Source organism: Chelonoidis abingdonii, chromosome 5 (genome assembly GCF_003597395.2).
Source record: "Chelonoidis abingdonii isolate Lonesome George chromosome 5, CheloAbing_2.0, whole genome shotgun sequence".
Taxonomy (NCBI): Eukaryota; Metazoa; Chordata; order Testudines; family Testudinidae; genus Chelonoidis; species Chelonoidis abingdonii.
The window spans coordinates 22,829,030-22,847,345 of NC_133773.1; the positions used below are offsets into that span (position 1 = coordinate 22,829,030).

At 43.5% G+C, this 18,316-nt stretch overlaps 1 protein-coding gene across 3 annotated transcripts in view; it reads left to right on the forward strand.

The window, feature by feature from the left end:
- Window positions 1-631: 631 nt before the first annotated feature.
- The window catches only part of CCSER1 (coiled-coil serine rich protein 1), a 1,157,679-nt gene continuing 1,139,994 nt past the window's right edge, over window positions 632-18,316 (forward strand). For all 3 annotated transcript variants that reach the window (XM_075066155.1, XM_075066156.1, XM_075066157.1), the window contains exon 1: window positions 632-713. The gene's annotated coding sequence lies outside the window, so the exon portion shown is untranslated. The remainder of the gene's footprint in view (window positions 714-18,316) is intronic.

The following is an 18,316-nucleotide window of genomic DNA, read 5'->3' on the forward strand; positions in this document are numbered from 1 at the left end:
AATCAGGATGCAGGTGGAGGGCAATAGGAGCCTATATTAAAAAAAAGACCCCAAAATCGTGACTGTCCCTATAAAATCCAGACATCTGGTCACCTTTGGCAGTGGGTGAATGGACACACATGGGCTTGGCGCTAAATCCTGGCTGGGTGCCGCCTTGGGTCCTGGTCCTCTGGGTGTGCGCCTGGCTGCAAAGGAGACTTGGAAATAAACATTCCCCTCTTTGCCTCCCTGCTGACTCCGAGCCTAGCCAGGCGAGGTTGCCTAAATCCTCCCTGTCAATCGACTCCTGGGGCTGCGGCGCCCTCGTCGCTCCCTGCCGCCCCTTGGCAGCCGGGGTGGCACCGGGCGCTGCAGAAGGGAGGTAGCAACACACACCGACGCGCTGGGAAGCACCTCCCCCGATCCCTCCCCTGCTCCTCGCCTTCCCCCGCGCACACACACACACCCCGCCGGCTGCCAATCCGTCCTCTGCGGCTCACACAGCAACAACATGCCTGCCTGGGAAGCGGCGGCGCTCGCAGAGGAGCGGTGCTGGCTCCAGGAGGATTATTAGCCCTCAGCCAAGGGGTGGGAGTCAGGGGCATAGAGGAAAACCAGCAAGCAGAAGAGGAGGTGGGAGGCGGGAGGCAAGGCAGAGACTCAGCCCTGCCACCCCCTGCTCCCCACCAGACCCAAGCTCCCAGTGCGCTGGAGGAGAGCAGCAGCCCAGCCAGGTAGTAAATACCCTTCCTGCCCCGCTCACGCCTCTGCGGGTTGCTGTGCTCCATGCCCCGGGGCTGGGATTCGCCTGGCAGGTGCCACACGGTGCAGGGGGAGCCAGCCCAGGCCTTGGGGCTGCTGCTGGGCTTTTGACATGGGAGGTGGCCTGTCTCTGCCCCCGGGCTGTGCGGGCTGCGGTTGCATTTTGGGAGGGGGGAGTTGCATGAGGGTGTTGCCGGGGTGGGGGACTGCAGAGGGAGGAGAAGCGGGGCATTGCTCCTTTCCTCTCCTCTCCGGCTCCTGCAGATAGATCCAGGGCCAGCTGCTTGGGAGCTGGAGGAGGGCAGCTTGGGCCGGTCCGGGCCCCGGTGTACGGCGGCAGGAGGCGCGGGGGTAGATCCGCGTTGCCCATGCCGGGCGTTCCTGCCGATTCCGGGGATTTGCCTGAGCTTCGCTCCAGCAAGTCGGCAGCGGCGGCTGGGATTAGGGAGAGGACAAGTCGCTTTGTGGCGGGGAGGGGAGGAGGAGGCTTGGCTCAAGGGCTCCTGTGGGTTGGCAGCGAGGGAGAAGGAGGCAGGCTCTGCTCGCTCTCAGCTTTGCAGCACTTAAAGGGGACTCGGGACGCCTGCAGCCGGGGGAGGCGGCTTGCAAAATGTGGGCGCCATGGACTTGCCAATAATGCCACATGTCACCTCTTCTTTCCCCCTGGGCTGCTGCTCCCTCACTAGGCATTCGCAAACACCCAACACCTAGCCACCCGCACCAGAGAGGGGCAGCAAGGGCATGTGGCATTTATGGAGGAGGCTCTGAGGAGAGGGAGAGAGACGGTGACATTGCTAGGAATTGTTTATTTTGCACTGACAGTGTGCTCCGCGTGGCACAAGACCTGAAAATTCAGCATGGCTTTGACCTGAAGAGTGTCCTAACACAAAGGGAGATCTAGACTGGACAGGAGGCTTTGGGAAATCCAGAGGACACTGATTTTTCTCTGGCGCTGACAGAATTCCCACTGGTGTCAGTGGAGTTATTCTCCCTGGTGTGTGCATGAGAGGAGAGTAAGGCTCCAAGTATGGCTTTTCATTCCGTCTTCTTTTTTCGAAATGTTCATTCAGCTGGGGGTTGCAAGAAGAAGGGGTTGTTAGGAGAGATTTGAATGGGGAGGTTGTGGTGGCATCAGATGATGACGTGTGGCATTTCTAGGTGGCTCACCTTCCAGTCATGAGCTGAAGGATGCTACCTGTCCCTTTCTGAATCACATGCGATGCCTCACAGGATGGAAGAAATGAGGATGTTGCTAATGATGCAAGGGGCTTGTGAAAATCTCATGCTTTCCTTTAGAACAGTGGTCCCCAACGTGGTGCCCGTGGGCGCAATGGCGCTCGCCGGGGCATTTATGTGCACCCTCCTAGTGCCCAGCAGGGGCCGGGGACAGAGAACTCCAGGGCTGCAGGCGCCGGTGTTCTCGGTCCCTGGCAGGCACAGGGCTGCGACTTCTCTCTGGCTTCTCCTGGACTGCAGACTGGTGGCGCTGGTGTTCTCGGTCCCAGGCAGGTGCAGGGCCACGGCTTAAGCTGGAGAGAAGCTGCAGCCCCGTGCCTGCCGGGGACAGAGAACTCCAGGGCTGTGGGTGCCAGTGTTCTCTGTCCCTGGCAGGCGCGAGGCCCACCTACTGCCCAACAGGGGAGAGAAGCCGGGCCCTGCGCCCGCTGGGGACAGAGTACTCCGGGGCTGCATGATGTGGGCGCCAGTGTTCTCTGTCCTCCCAGCTTCTCTCTGCACTGCCCAGAACTGGTGCCAAAAAACAAAAAAATAAAAAAAAATCCCACTCTGACTCTGCAGAATGGACGGAATGCCGCCCCGTAGCATGTGCTGCCCCAGACATGTGCTTGTTCCACTGGTGCCTGGAGCTGGCCCTGTATGTGAGTGATTGCTGGTGCCTGCCGGAGTCTTCTGTAAACATGAATGTGCTACTTGCCACAAAAAGGTTGGGGACCACTGCTATAAGTAGTTTGAAGTCAAAGGGGCTGTTCGCAGAGCATGTAGTTAAGTATGCGCGTAAGTCTTTGCTGTTTCAAGACCCAGCTTTGCATCTCGCGGTATAATCATGTGTTGCCATCACATCCACTTCCTTTATTGGATTCATTTGGCAGTTTTCTCCAATGGTAGTAAAAGCTGCTTCATTTGCTTGCCTTTTAAGTAAGCATTTTGTAGTGATGATTTTAAAATCATCTTCTATTTATTGTTGGCTGTGGCTTAAGGCTAAGATGCTATGTTAATACACTCAACCTGACTTGTGTGGTGAATTTTAGCTGTTTCAGAATATTGGCTTTGTGACATGACATGTAAAATACAGCATTTATGAGCACTTAAAGTAGTATCCATAGTGTGATTTGCACTTATGTCACTTCGTGTATATCCGTATACTTCAGCATGGATCTATAACTCTGGGATAATGGAAGTTACATCTATATAATATACATGCAATTGAATAAACAACAGCATAGTTATTCACTAGTTAAATTTATAGGTATTTTTCTTTATAGCTTTTTCGCTGGCCTTCTCTGTGCTGCATGTCAGAGTGTATCATTTAGATAATATAAACTCACATACACTATGACAACTGTAGTTTGATTTCCCTGTTGGACAGTAACAAAATGCTTATGCTTTATACAGAAGGCCATTGCCTTTACCAACACCATGATCTGTCCTGTATAGGCTAGTGATTTTGTAATAAAATCTGAGTTTAGGCTACGAGAAATAGGACTACAGGGAGATAGGAAGGCAGCATAATATATGCAGGGAAATCCTGATTTTTTTTAAAAAAAAGGGGGAGGAAAGAATTTGCAAAAACATCTACATTAAAATCTCTGTTCTGTGTGCATTTTGTGAGTCTTTACAAAAATTTATTCGGATGAAGAAACTGAATAATCTACCAATCTATAAGATCTGCTTCAGCACATATACAGTGTAGTTTGATTATTATCATGTATGCAAATGTATGGCAAAATACATCTTCAGAATTTTGTACTTCCTACATTTCTGCAGTCAGGTAACATTCATAATATGTGTGGGAATGTAGCAACACCCCCAAGTACGGAAGACTCCAGCATCAATAGCATATCCTGCACGCTTTATTGAAAAGGGCTTTGTATCTAAATGTACCAAATTATATATCTAAGGTACGTACATGACTCCCATTACCACAGTATCTGAGAACTTCACAATCTTTAATATGTTTATCATCATAAATATCCAAGAGAGCTTTTTTGGAAAGTTTGAGCCAAAACATCTGTCACTTTTTAGAATGAAGGAAGTGGAGAGGGAAAAGTCACTTGTCCATTATTTATTTATGTATAATTATTACTTAACTTTATAACACTCCAGCGTATCAATATGAAAGTCGAAATCTAGCAGAGAGGCGGTTCCTTTGTCAAAAGTTTACCTATTAGTGGTCTTTTGAAAACTGGAAGTGATTTGTCAGATTACTACATACTGGGTTTTGTAATGCAGTCTGTTAATTGTGCCAACATTATACTGGTTCTGTGCATGTGTGTGTGTACCTTCAGAAAGTATAATGGCAGTGTTGTGTCTTTCTTTATGAATATTGAAGTTATATGGGAAGTACTTTGTAGGGTGAAATCATTTGGCCAGATCCTCAGCTGGTTTAAATCTGTGTAACTCCATTGACTTCAATGGAATTATGCAGTTTTCACTTGCTGAGGTTCTGGCCTTACCTCTTTTATCTTTTTATAAGGTTGCTAATCGGTGTGTACATCCTCATGTCCTTTTCCCTAACTGTAAGCGCTTTGGCTTTCCCTGAGGAAAGGAAAGGTGCTGGGAGTTGTCTCGCGGAGGAGTTGAGAACAGTTTTCCTTTCTGGTGGAGAAGTGAAGCTGCTCAGAGGCCACAGACATCATCCACACTTCGCAGCTCTCTCCCTCCCTTCAGCTTGTTCCTGGAAGCCACAGTGGAGAAAGTAATCACTTTTTTCCACTAATTTCCCTTGTAAACATTTTCGCAGCTGAATGTGTCTAGAAGGGAAACCTGAAAAAATCCTCCCTTTAAGAGCTGATTCTATGCTAGACATGTTTGTCCTTCTGGTTTATATTGCATTTGAAGTGTTAACTCCTGAGAGGCATAAGGGGAAAGAGACTAGGAAGGTTTACCAGCTACTTCAAATAGTCCCTCTTGCTCGAACTTTAAAAGGGGAGGGGGAAAGAACATGTTGCAAAATCAGTTAAAGTTTATATAAAAGTGAAATATTAATGCCCTGAAAATATTTAAACAGCAAAGACATTGCACCTAGTCATTTTGGAAGCTTTCCATCCTCTTTACAACTCCTTATGGTATATGTGACTGGGACTCTGTAGCAAAATGCAATTAAAATTAAAGAGCGGCAGGATTTGCAATTATGTAGATAGAAGTATGCTCATGATGATAATGGATAATAATACATATACATCATTTGCATAGGAGTTGCTTTTACTCTTGTTCTTAAATGATGCTGTTGGACAGAAGTCAGTAGCCTGACACACTTTTTAATATTTTTTTAAGATATCAAAATGCCAGGAGGCTTGATTCAGTCATTATACACCAGAGCAAGGCCTCAGGTGCTGGAACATCCTCCAAGAGGGCCTATTGTGGTGCTACAAGGTGCCTGTGTCAACTCTCACACTGTGCTGGGTCTCCAGATGGTTTGTACAATTCCAAAAGTAGGTGGCCCTGCAAGGGTAGGTAGTGAGAACATGGACACGCTGGCCTGCTCCCATTGAAGCCAATAGGAATTTGGAAAATCTTCGCTGGTTTCAGTAGTAGGAGAATTGGGTCCTTACCTTATGTTTGGGATCAGTTGTGCAGTTCAACTTGGCCACTGTTCCTAGGGGAACCTGCATGAGTATGGGGCCCACAAGATGGAATCCCTGTGTGGTACACAAAGCGCCTGTTTAAGGCCCTCTTGATACACCTTATGGTAAGGCTGTGTAGAGTGTCAAAGGACCTGAATTCCCCTGCATGGTGCAGATCCTGACTATGGTAGTTTGGAGGTGATCTGGAAGAAGAACCATGAGTTCAAAGACTATGCAGACATAGGGTTCGTAATATCGAGTAGAAGGGGTGTGGAGTGGAAACTCTGATATTCTAGTCTACAGGTCACAGTAGAAGCTGAGGAGGGAGTGCATTACACTCCAAGGCCTGCCTATAGGTTTGGGGGTGAATTCAGCCTCCCCAACTCTTACTTAATGCCCTGCATAAGGCTTTGTTCAGCAGAGGTGATTTTCCCCCAGAGTTCATTGTAGTGTGGTGGATAAGCAATGCTAGAAATCTGATGGTACTTTGGTCTTGGCTGGCATTCTTTATGTGAAGTGATATGTATTTGCAGTAGAATATCCTATGTCCTTGTTCCCCACTACAAGGGAAAAGAGACTAGGGATTGATAACTTGAGCTTCTGTTTCTAACTCTGCCACTCTTGTGCAAGTCACCTCGCCTTTCTGAGCCTCAGTTTATCCATTTGGTAAAATAATATCTACCTTGTGTGTTATGAGATTGAACAGGTACTGCGTAAGGGGAAGGTACTGTTTGTAAAGTAATGTATTTTTTTTCTCTTGCTATGATTTTTTTTGTGGAACACAAAATTTTAAAACTTGTAAATGTGTTTGAAAACTTTTTTGCACAAGGATTTTATTATCCACACTCAAAACTCTGTGATATAGAAAGGGCTTTGTGTAAATTCTATTGGACCATTCCAGAAGTTCTTATTTAGTCCATACTTAGGTGAACATCCCATGGGCATCAGTGGGGATTTTGTCTTAGTACAGGCTTCAGAACTGGCTTTATTGTGGAAAAAAGTGTCTTTGGTTTGTTTGTTTTTTGGTTGGTTGATTTGTTTTGCAGATTATTGTTAACTACAAACACAAGTCCCAGTGCTGCAGTTCACTCCATTTGAGCAACTCCTTACACATGTATAGAAACTATTGATGTGATTGGGGCTTTGCATGGGTGGAACAGCCTGCCAGCGTGGAGTCTGTTGCAGGATCAGAACTATGGATGTTTTTTATGTTTTATAAATTGCAGTAAATAAATAAGTACCACTGCAAGGTAATTCAGGTGCAGGCAGTGAGTGGTGCACACAAAATATGTTTCTCTGAAACTTGTGTTAAAATATACTTATCTGTAGATATTGAAAAATATATCTGAACATACTCATGTGGAGGGACAGTACAGTGCAAGTGCTTAAACTTAAGTTGCAAAACTCCTATTGACTTTAATGTGGCCAGGATTTCATCCTATAAGTAGTTTGAAGTCAAACGGGCTGTTCGCAGAGCATGAAGTTAAGTATGTGCATAAGCCTTTGCTGTTTCAAGACCCGGCTTTGTATCCTGCGGTATAATCATGTGTTGCCATCACATCCACTTCCTTTATTAGATTCATTTGGCAGTTTTCTCCAATGGTAGTAAAAGCTGCTTCATTTGCTTGCCTTTTAAGTAAGCATTTTGTAGTGATGATTTTAAAATCATCTTCTATTTACTGCTGTTAGGCTGTCGCTCAAAGGCTAGATGCATTTAATACACTCACCCTGACTTGTGTGGTAATTTTACTGTTTCAGAATATTCGGCTTTGTTGGACATGACATGTAAAAACGGATTTATGAGCACTTAAAAAATTAGATCCATAGTTGTGATTGTGCCCTATATGTCACTTCAGTATTATCTGTACTACTTCACGCAAATGGATCTATAACTTGGTATACTGGAGTCATCATCTATATTAAATATACATGCAATTGAATAACAACAGCATAGTATTCACTAGTTAATTATATGGTATTTTATTTATTGCTTTTTTCGCGCGTCTTCTCTGTGCTGCATTCAGAGTGATCATTTAGATTAATATATTAAACTTCACATACACAATGATAACTGTTTCGATTTCCCTGTTGGACACGTAACAAAAGTTTGCGCTTTATAAGAAGGCCATTGCCTGTTAATCCAACACCATATGTTGCCACAAAAAGTTGGGGACCATGGGTGTACGTGTTCTGAGCACCCTTCATTAATTTCCCTTTTGTCCAGTTTGCAGGCAGGAATGAGCCTAGGTTACTGTGATTTATTTTTTTTAATATGAGTGATGTACTTGATCACTTCCATTATGGGGGGCCAACATTCTTATATGAATAAAGGACTGTATTTACATTCTACAATATGTTAACATATTAAGACACATTTTAAAATAGAATCGCAATACATTGCACTAATGTTACACATGTAAACAAGCAAGCAAACACAACTCTGTGTTAGTCCAATACTGTGTGTGTTTTACCTGTGTTAAATAAAACATTTAACCCTGTCCTGCTGGCCTGGTTCGTGTTCACAGTGGACATAAATTCAAACTTCTGTTCACTTGAATAGAGCAGAATCAGGCCTTCTACTGACAAGAGAAGGATACTTCAATTCACAAACAATTCCAGTCTTGATGTTCCCATTGTGTCATTCTCCCACTCTGCTCTCTGTGCCTTTTTCTGTAGGTTCTTCCTCTAGTTGTGGCACCCTCTCCATCTACTTCAGCTGTTCTAGAGAGAGTGAGATTTGGGTGAGTGTGTGATTATCAGTCAACATGTTTTTCCCGCCTAGCCTCTAGTGGTGCAGTTTTAAAACCAAAACATTCTGTGTCAGATTAAAACTTGTATAGTGACACTGACCGGTGCTCATGTCACTTTGTAACAGTGTTCAGTCCTGGTGGCCCCTAAAGTCTCAGTCCTACAAAAACAAAACCATTTCCTCTGTTAATCCACACTGTATTTTACAGCCACTGTTAAAGCAAGAAGAGTCATGCAAACTCTTTGCCATTATTAACCGGTTTCATTGTAGGTTAACTGTAAAAATGCTAGGTGAATTCTTGATGATGAACTGGACATGGTGTGTCATGTATACATAGAATGGCATGCTGATACTGTCAGCCCCCCCCCCCCATGCCATTATATTATTAATCACCCCATTCATGTGTTCAACGGTAATAAAATGTATTGAAGGCAATTTATCCTTAAATCATATGGGACAATATGAGGCTTCAGATAACATTTTAATTGGAGATAATGGAAATGTGCCTGTGCCAGTGTGTGAGTCATATTTAAGGAGTTTCAGAAATGCTGGTTTAAACTGGGATATAGAGGCCCTGTTGATTGTGTGTGGTGCTGATGCTGCTATTGGAATGAACTGCCTGATAGAAAGAGCAATGGAGAAGTGGAACAGCTTTGTCTCTCTTTCGCTTAAGTGGTCTACAGCCAATATTCATTTTCTGGATCACACGATGGATGAGTTCATTGTGCCGAAATGCTGCCCTCATCTGTGAGTGCAGAGAATCTGGCCACAGCAGATCTGTAGTGCAGTGCAGTCTTGCATGGTGGATTCATAGCTCCATTTGTGCAGCGGATGGGTGAGGAAACAGATGGGTTTGGACAGGGGCGGCTCTAGAATTTTGCGCCCCGAGCACGGCAGGCAGGCAGGCAGCTTCCGGCGTCTTGCCGGGACGGTCCGCTGGTCCCGCGGCTTTGGCGGACCTGCGGGAGGTCGCCGAAAGCCACGGGACCAGCGGACCCTCAGCAGCAAGCCTCTGAGGCAGCCTACCTGCTGCCACACCTCGCGGCACCGCAGAGCGTCCCCCGCGGCTTGCTGCCCCCAGCCGCTCTTGGCGTGCTGGGGCCTGGAGCCACCTGGTTTGGAGCTCATCCTTGAAAATTTACTTACTTGGATGGTGTGTGGGCACGTTCATCACAAGCATATTAGTCTTGCTCTGGTGCAGGGTGCCCTTTTTGTCTCTGTGTTTGAGTAGCTATGTTTCAAAGGGTTCCAGTTCAGAGACTAAAAATCTTGGAATCATGTATGTGCCTTGAAGAATTAAATACTTGCTGTACATTAGCAAGAAAATAAAAAATTGTTGGTTTATATTTTTAACCAATGCCTGCTAGTGTGGTATATCCAAAAGAATGCTAGTATTCATACTCAACCACCACCACTGCACACCTTAGATTTCTTTTCACAGTATTTGAGGTGGTGAAGGGTTTCATAGCTCCAACAGACTCTCTTTTTTGCATGAATGTTTGGTTATTGGAGAAAATTTTGATACATTCCGTCTTTCGAGACAACGTTAGGAAACTACTTAATTAGTGCTGATATACTTTTTTCTGTTCGGGAATTTATACTCACCCAAGAGCAAGGACAATCTTACATGTGCAGTAACACTGTATGAACTGTGACATTTTATAATAGAACCATTCTTGCTTCAAAATTTTGAAATTGGTACTGTCCCATCATTTTACTTGGAAAGGTGGTGGCGGCTTGTCCCCTTTGTAAAAAGCAAAGATGATTTTTTTCTTAAACGGGGGGGTGATTCTCCACTGCCCTTGCACCTTTGCAGTCATTTATAAATGTGCGCGTGCACGTGGTGTCAAACAGTCCTCCTCCCCCCCCCCCAATGCCATTATATTTATTAATCACCACCATTCATGTGTCCAAGGGTAATAACATGTATTGAGGCAATTTATCCTCAAATCATATGGGACAATATGAAGGCTTCAGATAACATTTTAATGGAGATAATGGAAATGTGCCTGTGCCAGTGTGTGAGTCATATTTAAGGTGTTCAGAAATGCTGGGTAAACTGGGATATAGAGGCCCTGTTGATTGTGTGTGGTGCTGATGCTGCTATTGGAATGAACTGCCTGATAGAAAGAGCAATGGAGAAGATGGAACAGCTTTGTCTCTCTTTCGCTTACAGTGGTCTACAGCCAATATTCATTTTCTGGGATCCACAGATGGATTGAGATTCATTGTGCAGGAAATGCTGCCCTCATCTGTGAGTGCAGAGAATCCTGGACACAGCAGGATCTGTAGTGCAGTGCAGTCTTGCATGGTGGATTCATAGCTCCATTTGTGCAGCGGGATGGGTGAGGAAACAGATGGGTTTGGACAGGGGCGGCTCTAGGAATTTTGCCGCCCCGAGCACGGCAGGCAGGCAGGCAGCCTTCCGCGTCTTGCCCGGGGACGGTCCGCTGGTCCCGCGGCTTTGGCGGACCTGCGGGAGGTCCGCCGAAGCCACGGGACCAGCGGACCCTCAGCAGGCAAGCCTCTGAGGGCAGCCTACCTGCCTGCCACCCTCGCGGCACCGGCAGAGCGTCCCCCGCGGCTTGCTGCCCCAAGCACGCTCTTGGCGTGCTGGGGCCTGGAGCCACCCTTGGGTTTGGAGCATCATCCTTGAATAATTACTTACATTTGGAGGTGTGAGGAACGTGCATCACAAGCATATAGTCTTGCCTGGTGCAGGGTGCACTTTTTGCTCCTGTGTTTGAGTAGCTATGTTTCAAAGGTTCCAGTTCAGAGACTACAAAAATCTTGGAAATCAATGTATGTGCTTGAAGAATTAAACTATCTGCTGTACATAGCAAGAAATAAAAAAAAAATTGTTGGTTTATATTTTTAACCAATGCTGCCATAGTGTGGTATATCCAAAAAGAAATGTAGTATTCATACGTCACCACCACACTGCACACCTTAGATTTCTTTTCACATATTGAGGGTGAAGGGTTCATAGCTCCAACAGAATCTCTTTTTTGCATGAATGTTTGGTTATTGGAGAAAATTTTGATACATGTCAGTCTTCGAGACAACATGTTAAGGAAACTACTTAATTGTGCTGTATACTTTTTTCTGTTCGGGATTTATGACTCACCCAAGGAGCAAGGACAATCTTACATGTGCAGTAACACTGTAGAACTGTGACATTTTATAATAGAACCATTCTTGCTCAAATTTTGAAATTGGTACTGTCCATCATTTTAACTGTGGAAAGGTGGTGGCAGGCTGTGCCCCTTTGTAAAAAGCAAAGATGATTTATTTTCTTAAACCGGGGGGGGCTGATTCTCCACTGCCCTGCACCTTTGCAGTCATTTATAAATGTGCCGCGTGCACGTGGTGTCAAACAGTCATCCTAGTTTGGTGGTTATTTATACCAATTTTGCATTACCTGAATGCAAGGCAATTCAAAATCATGCCCAAGGACTGGGCACTAGGGGACTAGAGCTGAGGGTAAATGAGGTTTGCTTACAAACTTTGGATGAAATCTTGGCTCCACTAAAGTCATTGGCAAAACTTTTATTGACTTGAATGGGCACCAGGATTTTACCCTCTAATTCAGTATTATCCAGCATTCCCCATTTTAAGTACAAGGAAGATTTCCCTGTTGGAAACCAATACCAGATTTTCCCCCATCACATTAGAATGATTTAAGTTGCTGAGGATTTCTTAAAATGTTTTTTGAATTTTGTTTGTTTGCTTGCTTGTTTTCCTGGTTGTTTTTTACATGAGACATTGAGGTCTAAAAAAAAGCATAGTGTAGAGTTTATGAACGTCTGGAGAATTAGAGGCTTGTATTGGAAATATCCAATGAGTGAACTCTGAGAAAGGAAGTAATATTTATTTAGGTTTTTGGACCAGATCCTCTGCGGGTGTAAATTGGCCTAGCCCCACTGAAGCCCATGTGGTTCCAGTTTACATCAGCTGAGGATTTGGTTTTGTTTTTGATGCTTACTTAACTCATGTTCCTCAGAGGAACACTTTGAAGAAAAGCTGTTTTTGGTAAAGTTTCAATATCGCGGCCCCTTTTCACAAAGAGCTAAGAACAACGTGGTCTGTTAGCTTAGACCTCCACCAGCAAAACCAGCTCTTACCTTTGTTGTTGAATACAGAAAATAACCTTTAAAAAAAATCTTTGTCACTGATGCATCAAGAAGAGGGTACAAATCTAATGTTTTTCCTTTGGAGTCACGTTTAAGTTCCCCTGTATGGAGAGTGCAGCAGGCTGGATAGCAGTGATAGCTGGCTGGCTATTGTGCAGAATGCTAGAGGCAAGGTTCCCAACAATGCCCTGTTCAACCTCTAGAAGGAGAGTGATGCTTCTGCGGGGTGCTGATCATCGTAGTAGTGAAGATATGTCTGCAGGTTTTGCATCTGTTATGGCAGGATATGGTGCCACTTTGAATTGATGTCCTGGTCTGTGGGGAGTTTCCTTCTGATGATGATCTTGGAAAGGTTGGGAGGTTGTCTGAAGGCAAGAAGAGGGGATTGAGGAAATGGGGTCCCTGTCGAGTATGGTTTGTAGTTGTTGGATAACACCATTGACACCTAATATAAGGATACAGGAGAAATGTTCGCATTGGTATTGGTGCTGCACTTCATTTGTGCAATGGAAAGGACATTTCTTAATTTATAGATGAGTCGTGGCGCAGAATAATACAGATGAGTTGCTCACTTTTAATGGCTGTAACCTGGGTAGTAGCTGAGCATAGAAATAAATCATGGGATTGTTTGGTGGCAGAGAAATCTGCAGAGAAGTTGAACTGTAACTTTCAGTGCTGCAGTCTTGGAGGTGAAATGTCAAACAAGTGACATACCTCTCAACTATGCCTGATCAGGAAGCATGATGTAGAATAAGATACCTAGTAAATTTTGAAGGTGATATTTTCCCTAAGGGGGAAGGGTGAAAAAGGGAATATTCACGCGTTCAGCGTGATCATAAGAATGTTTCCTTGTGCGATTACTTATTTTCAACACCAGTTCGGCACAATACTGTACAATGCACTATTCAAGGGACATGTTTTTACATAGAATGGGCTGATCCTACTCTAACAGTGTGTTACTACATTCTTGTGAAATCACTTGCCATGATTTGAGAGCAAAAAAATGCACTTCCATATTGGAATGAAAATCTTAGCCAAAATAAACTATAGTGTTGAGTACAAGAAAGTGTTTCCTGGGTGATGCATCCCTTTGAAACTCGAATTTTGTTTTTTGGTTTGTACTCTCATATTGTAGCGGTGTCATGTCAATTTTAGTTGTGTTTCTGTTGTACAGTGGAAGTATTAACGGGTGTGTGTGTGTGCGTGCGTGTGTTTCATCTTTTCTTTCTTTGCCAGTAATAAGCTATTTTTATGCAGGAAAGTTTATGCTTAAAGAGACATTTTATTATCCCAGACTCATCAAACCTATAATTGTTTAGACCTTTACCAGTGGGATTTAATGAGTCTATGACAATGATAACAATTACATGGGGCAGAGGAGGAAAGAATCCTTGAATTTATTATTTTTATTTCCTGAGGGTTAATCTCTGCTTATCAAAGTAAATTAAGCAGAATACTCTGCTCAGATGTTTTCTGGATTTCCCAGGTCAGTAGCTGTTATAAACAAAATAACTCTCTTTTGGCCCAGTCCTGCAGCCCTTACTCACTGAATGCTTCTAGTGAAGGTCAGTGTGACTGCAGGATCACAGTCTGTATCTGTTTATTAAATAGCAGAAAAAGCTTTGTTCATGCAGAGTTCAGGTTGCTTGCTGATTGCTCGTGCCCTTTCCGAATGCTGAGTCCTGCAAAACTCAGTGTTCTGAAACCCAGGAAATATAGAGTTAAGGTTAACATCTACTAACCATAACCCTTCCCTCTTGGAGTGATGCCCCAAAACAAACACAACACACACTCTGCCTCTTCACCGTAATGCACCTGCCTTATGCTTAAAAATTAAGCCTGCTCTCTCTCGATAGAATATCACACTTGTAAAATTTAATATCTATTTCACAGCCTTTTGCAACCCCTTTACACTTGCATACAGGATACCACTTAATGCTGTACTTTCCTTTATCCTTCATTAACACCACACAGTGCTCTCATATCCTGCCTAACTACTGACAGTACCTAGGACAGGAAGACTCCAGGGTCCCACTATTGACATTCCCTACACAATTCTGTACTGAAATGAAGCAGACTGGAATTTGAAGGTACGTATACAACTTTCTCCTTTTGATGAGGAAGTGAGGGGACCAGAGCCTCTCAGCTCACATGAAGGGGATCAGATTCTGCCACACATAAGGGGGGGAGGGAAAGAGGCTCATACCCCCAGAAGGGAAAGTCCGTTAGATCCTGAGGGAGGCACTGTTGTGGGGGAGATCAGACTGCTCTACAGGAGCTGGGAGCTCCTGGATCCCAGTAAGCACCCAGGAGGGAAATGTGGGGCTGACAGGTGCCCCTGTTTTCTCCCAGTGTCCCTCTCCTTCCACTCCAGCTAGCCTCTGTCATCTCACCCTGCAACCCCTCTTACTCACACACCTCTCTTATTTCCTTCCCCATACCATCTCTCACCTTGCTGCACCATAAACCCTTCTCCCACATTCCTACCTACCCTTGCAACTCGAGTTGCCCTCTCCTCCTAGGGAGCATTTGCATGGGGAATTTATTGTCTTTTTAAAAATAGTTTTAGTACCGTGTGAACATTCTCCTTTACTCAGGTTACATTTCCCCTAACATAATTAAAAAAAAACCCAAATCTTTGACAGAGGCAGGTTTTAGCAAGGTGCCTCCTGTTATTTGAGTCTTCTGTCTAGGGTTGGGTTTGAACTCGCAGTATCTGGGTGATACTCAGGTTTGATGTCCCTCCGAAGTATTCATAGCAAGCTTTCAGTCCCTGCAGCCTCTCTCTTTTTCTCCATATGTGCAGTATAACCTGTGTGGCCTATGAGCCTCAGAACTGTGATGCACCCAACTGGAGAACCAAACTATTGGGGTAATCACACAGTGTAATCCCCTCCACAAAGGGCTAGTGGGTGACATGCAGTCTGCAGTGGTGAGTCTCAGATATTTGACATGTTAGTCTGTATCTGCAAAAAAAACAGGAGTACTTGTGGCACCTTAGAGACTAACACATTTATTTCAGCATGAGCTTTCGTGAGCTACAGCTCACTTCTTCAGATGCCTACAATGGAACACACAGACAGGAGATATTTATACATACAGAGAACATGAAAAGGTGGAAGTACGCATGCCAACAGGAAGAGTCTAATCTTCAACAGTTTTTTTTTCCTCTTGCTGATGATAGCTCATCTCAATTGATTAGAGTCTTCCTGTTGGTATGCAAACTTCCATCTTTTCATGTTCTCTGTATGTATAAATATCTCCTGTCTGTGTGTTCCATTCTGTGCATCTGAGGAAGTGAGCTGTAGCTCACGAAAGCTCATGCTGAAATAAATTTGTTAGTTTCTAAGGTGCCACAAGTACTCCTGTTCTTTTTCTCAGGTATTTGGTAACCTGGTGTGATAATCTCAGCACGCGTTTGATCTCTGCGTGCCCCAAATTGTTGCAAAAAACTTTAAGAAAAGCTGTTTCTGAGGTATTTGTATCTCAGGAACCCGTTGGTCAAATGGCCCCAAATCAGTAACCGAATCCTGTGCCTTAGTGAGGCATACCAAATTTCAAGACAGTCTGAGTAACTGAGGATTTTAGAGCATTTAAAAGAGTTGAGCTTTAAACAGAAAGCTGGTCTTAAACTTAACTATAGCAGAGCAGGTGTTATGCTGTTATCTAGGCATCAATAAATCACCCATCTTGTGGTGTCTAAGCGCTAGAAATGTGCAATATGACACTTTGTAATGGATTTTTCTCTTGGCTGACTGGATTGCTTCCATTAGTTAATAGATATAATTGAATGGTGATTATTATTTTTGGCTATCATAATGAGTGCCAGATCATCCATCACCTGTCATATCATTGTGGGAAGGCCTTTGCGTAAGGTGACATTTTTTGCCCAACACATAGAATCAGTTGGGGAGCCAGTGGAGTTACATGGTACCTAGGTGTGATGTGCTCACACTGGTGTCTTTGCCCATTAAGTTCTCTCTTCTGAGTAGCCTTTACCTGGCCTGATCCAATATTGACGAGGTGCAGGCCCAGTAGAAATAGATAGTTTCCTGGAAGAGTGTGAAAGGCATTTCTCACTACTGGTGATGGTAATTTGTTCAGGAATAGAGAGATGAGATCATATAATTCCAAGACGCTGTACTACACTGTGCTGATCTTCCTAGCTATATCTTGTTATAAATGGAAAGAAATCTACCTAAGGATGATCGGCCAATGGACTTCAAAACTTTATCTCCCTTCCCTATATTCTCACCAGTCACTCTCCATATACCACTAAAATGATGCATCAAGCTCAAATCAATGATGTGCCATGCTGTCAATTAATCAGTTAACTCACTCGATTAACTCAAAAAAATTAATCACAATTGATCGCACTTATAACCATAGAATACCAGTTGAAATGTATTAAATGTTTGTGGATGTTTTCCTACATTTTCAATATTTATTTCAGTTACAACACAGAATACAAAGTGTACAATGCTCACTTTGTTATTTTTATTACAAATATATGCACTGTAAAAATGATATAAGAAATAGTATTTTTCAATTCACTTCATACACGTACTGAAGTGCATTCTCTTTATTGTGAAATTGTGATTTACAAATGCAGATCTTTTTGGTTACATAACTGCACTCAAAAACAAAACAGTATAAAACTTTAGAGCCTACAAGTCCATTCAGTCCTACTTCTTGTTCAGCCAATCACTGAGACAAACAAATTTGTTTACACTGTCAAGAGATACTGCCTACTTCTTAATTACAATGTCACCTGAAAATGAGAACAGGCATTCACATGGCACTTTTGTAGCTGGCGTTGCAAGGTATTTACATGCCAGGTATGCTAAACATTTGTATGCCCTTTCCATGCCTCAGCCACCATTCCAGATGACGTGCTGATGATGCTCGTTAAAAAAGTAATGCGTCAATTAAGTTTGTGACTGTACTCCTTGGGGGAGAATTGTATGTCTCTTGATGTGTTTTACCCGCATTCTGCATTATTTCATGTTATAGCAATCTCAAATGATGATCCAGCACACGTTGGTTTTAAGAATACTTTCACAGCAGATTTGACAAAATGCAAAGAAGTTACTGATGTGAGATTTCTAAAAATAGCTACAGCATTCGACTCAAGGTTTAAGAATCTGAAGTGCCTTTCAAAATCTGAGAGGAACGAGGTGTGGATCGTGCTCGCAGAAGTCTTAAAAGAGCAACACTCCGATGTGGAAACTGTAGAACCCAAACCACCAAAAAAGAAAATCAACCTTTTCTTGGTGGCATCGACTCAGGTGATGAAAATGAATATTCACTGGTCCGCACTGCTTTAGATCATTATCAGGCAGAACCCATCATCAGCATGGAAGCATGTCCTCTAGAATGGTGGTTGAAGCATGAAGGGACATGTGAATCTTTAGTGCATCTGGCACATAATGGTCTCACTTTCAGGTAACATTGTAAACAAGAAGCAGGCAGCATTATCCCCTGCAAATTGTAACCGACCTTGTTTGTCTGAGTGATTGGCTGAACAGGAAGTAGGACGGAGTGGACTTGAAGGCTCTAAAGTTTTAATTGTTTTATTTTTGAATGTAGTTGTTTTTGTACATAATTCTGCATTTGTAAGTTCAGCTTTCATGATAAAGAGATTGCACCAACATGCTTGTATGAGGTAATTGAAATATACTATTTCTTTTGTTTTTTACAGTGCAAATATTTGTGATAAAAAATAAATATAAAATGAGCACTGTACACTTTGTATTTTGTTGTAATTCAAATTGATATATTTGAAAATGTCATAAACATACAAAAATATTTAAAATCAATTGTATTCTGTTGTTTAACAGTGCGATTAATTTTTTTTATCGCGTGATAGCCCTAGTTGCAACCCTTTACTT